This window comes from Rattus rattus, chromosome 11, assembly GCF_011064425.1.
Source record: "Rattus rattus isolate New Zealand chromosome 11, Rrattus_CSIRO_v1, whole genome shotgun sequence".
NCBI lineage: Eukaryota > Metazoa > Chordata > Mammalia > Rodentia > Muridae > Rattus > Rattus rattus.
This window is the reverse complement of record NC_046164.1, coordinates 64,732-70,763: the sequence shown is the minus strand read 5'-3', so window position 1 is coordinate 70,763 and position 6,032 is coordinate 64,732.

Below are 6,032 nucleotides of genomic sequence, written 5' to 3'. Positions count from 1 at the left end.
GCGGCTTGATCCAGGAAATGGGAGCTCAGCTTGGAGCCCAGGAGGTGAGCGATCAGGAAGCGTGGGCGGAGACTTCTTGTTTACTTCTCTTTGCGTGAGGTGAGTTCAAAGGCTCCAGGAGAGGATCTGGGGAAAAAGAAATCTATCTTGCCTGCTGTTCGTCCGTCTCCTTTCCCTTCCCTGTAAGAGTTTTAAGTGGATCTGTTTTTACTTCTCTTTGACGGTTACTTACCTGAGCTCAGTGCTCTGGATCCTTAAAATCTGAGGAAGTGTCAGACTCTGCGCTGCTTCCAGGCAGCTGCATAGGTTGTCATCCATACACAGTGTAGCATTCTCCTGATGTTCCGTCCTTGGTATCTGTCACTTCTCTCCTGATTATAAGCAGGCAAGTGGATGAAGCCTTATCTCCTTGTGGTTTACAATTGTTTTGAGATCAGCTTGAATGCTTTGAGAGTAAAGATGTGGACCATCCTTCCGTATGTGTATTGGCTACCTGTAGCTCTTTCACAGAAATCGTCTATTCAGATGCTCTATCCATAGTTGGTAGCTGAATACATTTTGGTGGGAGTTGAGATTTTTAATACAGAGTCATGTCACATGTTTCCCCGTGCATAGTATGTAGCTATGACCTTTCTTTATATAATGCTGGAGTATTTTTTTGGCATATGATTTACACTTGCTTGTCAGCTTCGTGGGTTGTCTTTTCAGTACTTTCAAAGATGTATTTTGATGCAGTTTTAATTTTTATGAGACCAGTGTACGAAGCTTTGCTTAGCTTCTTCTGCTTCTGAGGCCAAACAAATGTACTTTTCAAATTCAATAAGAAACATATTTGCACATCTTCATCACCATCTTCCTTATAATTCTCGCCTTTACTGTATAAAGCATTTTAAACGAACATTTGTATATGGTAGGAGGTAGAGGTCTATTTTTAATTTTTCATGCCAACAATTTTCTTAGCAGAACTTGGTTAAAAAAAGAAAAACCTTGCAACTTTTGCATGGACAGTTTTGTGATCCTTGTCAATTAACCATTTATATATGTTTCATGTGTCTATAAATTCAGCACTGTTTTGAGATAGTTGGATGGAGCCTGGGTTGGTCCTGAGGTCTCTATGTAGCCAGAGTTGTCCTTGAACTCTAGTTCCTCTCCCTTCACAGCTCAGCCGCAGGAATTGCAAGCCTGTGCAGCCAAGCCCAGGGCAAGCACCTGTGAGGTTCTGTTTCAGCATCTCATTTTGAGACACTCTCACTATGTGCCCCAGATGACCTTAAAGAGAATTTTAAAGTATTCCTGAGTTACTTTTTCTCATACTGCTTTAGATTCATGACTGAATGTGTAATAATCAGATATGTATAAATATGTTTGCCAAGAAGTGATAACAAAATAAAACTTGGAAATAATAAAAATAAAATATGGAAAATGTTGTCTGTTCCCTATATGATTTTGAAGAAGACATTATTTAAAACATCAGAACTAATAATTTCCATGTCCATAGTTCAACACAGTAGGTTTTAAAAAGGTATTTATTTAATTGTGTGTGTACGTGTGTGTGTGTGTGTGTGTGTGTGTGTGTGTGTGTGTGTATGGTGTATGTGCACACACATGTGTGCATTTCAAAGCATGCATGCGGAAGTCAGCTGAAGGGGTTTGCAACCCCATAGGAAGAACAACAATATCAACCAATCAGACCCCCCAGAGCTCCTAGGGACTAAACCACCAACCAAAGAGTACACATGGAGGGACCCATGACTCCAGCCGCATATGTAGCAGAGGACGGCATTGTCTGGCATCAATAGGAGGAGAAGCTCTTGGTCCTGTGAAAGATCCTTTCTGCAGTGTAGGGGAATGCCAGGGTGGGAATGAGTGGGTTCGAGGGGGAGCATCCTCATAGAAGCAGGGAGAGGGGGGATGGGATAGGGGGTTTCCAGAGGGGAAACCAGGAAAGGCGATAACATTTGAAATGTAAATAAAGAAAATATTCAACAAAAGAAAAGAAAAGCATACCTGATTTAGGCCTAACCTTGCAAATATATAGAGGAGCAAAATAAAGCTTTTTTTCTGTTAAAAAAAAAACAAACAAAAAAAAAAAAAAAAAAAAAAAAAAAACAAAACAAAACCCAGAAGGCATTTTGTTCTTTTACCTCTTGGGTCCTAGAAATGGACTTCAGGTTCTTGGCAGCATGTGCTTTTGTCTGGCTGCCATTTCCTGGCTCTCTCAGAGGTTCAAAGGAGAAGAGAATTAAACACCCTGTGACTGACGAAGCGTTCTCTAAAACCCTGCATTCATAATCTTGCTGTGTCTAGGATTGAGGCGGTGTATGCCACTAGTATAAAGAAACTCATTAGGCAAAGTCAGAAAGTATTTCAAATTTTCAATAAAGCCATCAACATATGGTGGTACAGTCTCCATGCTATATAGATAGCTACGCTACCAATATGTGTTAGCCCTCAATCTGCATGTCTGCCACTAAATAAAACAGCGGATGAATTTAAAAGAATCATTTTAGGGTGATCCAGAGGGTCCATCGGGTTAAAGCTCTGGCTAGACGATGATGACAAACCTAGTCCCATCTTTAGAATATGTGTAAAACCATGAAGAGAGATTAGAGTCCATAACATGGCCTCTGAATTTTACATGTGTGCTGCGACACAGCCTCACAACCACTACAAAAACAAACCACCGCCGCCGCCACCACCACCACCACCACCACCACCACCACCGCCACCTCCACCACCGCTGCCACCTGCGCTGCCGCCGCCGCCACCACCATCACCACCAAGACAATAATGATAAATACCATGTAGGCAAAACTCTTTTAAATGTTGTAATAAAATAGCTATTAAAAGGCTATGTGCTTGCTTAGAGAGACCCACAAAGCATTGCTTGGTGAGTATGTGCCTTTCTGAAGTGTCCTGTGCCGGTCATAAACAAGGGATTCTTTAATGCTTTCAATTTGGCAGATAGTTAGTTTCCTAGGTTTTCTCCCATTTAGGGGAGACAAATCATTCTTCTGTCAATCCTGCTCATAGAAATTCACCTCCAATGACCGAAAATTGAGAATGAAACAATCCCAAGTGACCAGGGCACTTACCTAATACTTCACCCTAAAACTGATTCCACTTCTGCTCATTAAATGTTTGGAACCGAAAATCAAAACGAAGCACATAGATTACGTTTCTCACCATCTCCACGAATGTCATTCTGACGCAGCAGCAGGCACATAGAAGGAGGCAGTGGGAGGCCTCCACTTCACTTTTTTTTTTCTTTTCTTTTTTTTTCGGAGCTGGGGATCGTCCACTTCACTTTTTATAAGTGGAGCCAGGAACAAAGTGGAGACTGTACACAAAGGGCATCTTGAGACTCAGCCAGCAGGTCACCACAGGGTATGAAGGCATCTGCTACGATGACATCAAAGCTAGATTTTTGTAGCTTTGTCATGAGTTTCTTGTTCAAAGTTGCGTATTTGCATAGATTCTCACAATATTCTCAGTGGATCCAAAGCAATTCTTGCAACATTAAAAAGTACCTCTGTTTTGGCAGCTCATCATTGTATTTCCCGATCATTTCTAGGTGTGTCTCAAACGCAGTAGCAGATGCATTGTCAGCCTCATAACAGTAGGAATACGAGACTCTCATACAGTCACAGAACCATCTTTCTTCAAAAGCTCAGTTAGGATGTCCTTAGCTTGAGGAAATGGATGAATTTCATTGGCCCCACCAGCACCTTCCCACCAGTCCCCAACCAGTAGCTATCAGGAATAGTATAACTTGTACCCACCAAAGTACATACACATGGAATAGTCACAGACTCTGGATGGCAAATGCCAACACCAGGAGGTAGATGTGAACATGTGAAGCGAGTCCTGATCCTCAGTGGATTTAAATGAGTAATTTGTCTTTGGTGTATGTTAGTCATCTTAAGACAGTTTTAGAACAGTAAAAGTGAGCTTTGAAAAAATATAGTATAATCAGTATAGTATATCAATGAGTTCTTATTGTGGTGGCTATCTACTCCTGGGAATGGGGTATGTATCCAGTGGGCTTGTAATGAAGAACACTAATTTTTTCTTTCAGAGTATTTGTCATTTTGATATAGCTTCATGGTTAGGGATAGGAGCAAACTCCCACTTCTTTCCACACTGGCATCCTCTTTGGTTTGAACCTGTGGCTGCCCTTTGCGTGCTGATATTGTCTCTATAAGTTCATTTGTGCACAGTTCCTGTTGTGTCTGGAAGGCACTCTTTCCTTAGTGAGTTCCAGTATTATCACACTTAAGACCGAGTGTTCCAACTCTTTCACTCTCTGCCTATTGTCCAGTTGTGGTCTCTGTATTAGTTCCCACACTTAACAAGAGGGAGCTTCCCTGATGATGGTTGAGCCAGACATCGATCTATTGGTATGGCAAAATGTCATTAGGAGTTATTTTATTCTCATGATCCTTGTGGGAATCCAGTACTATAATATCTATTATTTCCCCTAGGCTCACCGCTTATCTAGTTTCAGGTTCTTGGTACTTGGACACTGTCAGAAGGTGTTTTGTAGCCACTATAGTGCTTGTGCCACCATTGCTCTGGTATACCATGCAGGCCTTTTAACCTCTGTAGACTGAAGAGTTTACACTGAATTGGCGGTGACAGTTTTCCTCTGATAGTACAGAGAGCACCTTCCAGTACCGTGAACACTGATCAGTAGATATGAAGGCTCTTGTTAAATGTGTGCTCTTCAGCAATAGGGCCATCCCATCAGTTCATGGGAAGCAATCCACAGCCTTGGCAATATGCAAGACTATTTGGGGGCTTCCATGGGGCCTTTTTGCTAACAATTCAATTTTAAGTCATCTATTTACAGGACTGGAAGTTTCTCTTTGTGCTGACACATGTCTAGTCACCCTAATTACTTGGTGATTCTACTTACTTTTCTTTCATATTTCTTTATATTTTAAGGAGTACCCCATTTGTTTACATGTTAGATTACTTTCATGGATTTTTGTATATTGAACCACCCCTGCATGTCTGGGGTGAAGCCTACTTGATCATGATGGATGATGTTTTTGATGTGTTCTTGGATTCAGTTTGTGAGTATTTTATTGTGGTTTTTTTTTTTTTTTTTTTTTTTTTTTTTTTTCGTTGTTCATAGTGGACATTGGTCTGACATTCACTTTCTTTGTAGAGTCTTGGTGTAGTTTAGGTATAAGGTTGACTATGGCCTCGCAGAGAAACTTTGATAATGTTCCTTCTGATTCTATTTTGTGCAATAGTTTGAGGACTATTGGCATTAGATCTTCTTTGAATGTTTGGCAGAATTCTGCAGTAAAACCATCTGGCCCTGTTTTTTTTTTTTTTTTTTTTTTGGGAGACTTGTAATGACTGCTTTATTTTGTTACTATTATAGGATTATTTAACTAACTTACCTGATCTTGATTTAAGTTTGGTAAGTGGTATCTAGGTAGAAAATCATCTAATTCATTTAGATTTTACAAATTGTAGAGTATAGACTGTTGAAGCAATACCTGATGATTCCCTGAATTACCTCATTATCTGTTAGAATGTTTCCCTTTTGATTTCTGATTTCGTTCATTTGGATACTGTCTCTCTGCCCTTTTCTTAGTTTGGCTAAATGTTTGTGTAATTTGTTGATTTTCTCAAAGAACCAACTGTTTGTTTCATTGATTTTTTTTAAAAAAAGTTCTCTTTGTTTCCAATTGATTGATCTCAGTTCTTGAGTTTGATTATTTCCTGCCAGCTACCCCTACTGAGTGTGTTTGCTTCTTTTTGTTCTAGAGCTTTCCGGTGTGCTGCTAGCATGGGAACTCTCCAATTGTTTATGAAGGCATTTGGTGGTAAGATCTTTCTTCTTAGCACTGCTTTCATTGTGTCCCATAACTTGTGTACATTGTGCCTTCATTTTCATTAATTCTAGAAAGTCTTTGATATCCTTATTTCTTCTTTGATGCAGTGGTTATTAAATAAGAGTATTGTTCAGTTTCCATGAAGATATAACCTTCATGTTGTTGGTGTTGTTAAAGTCT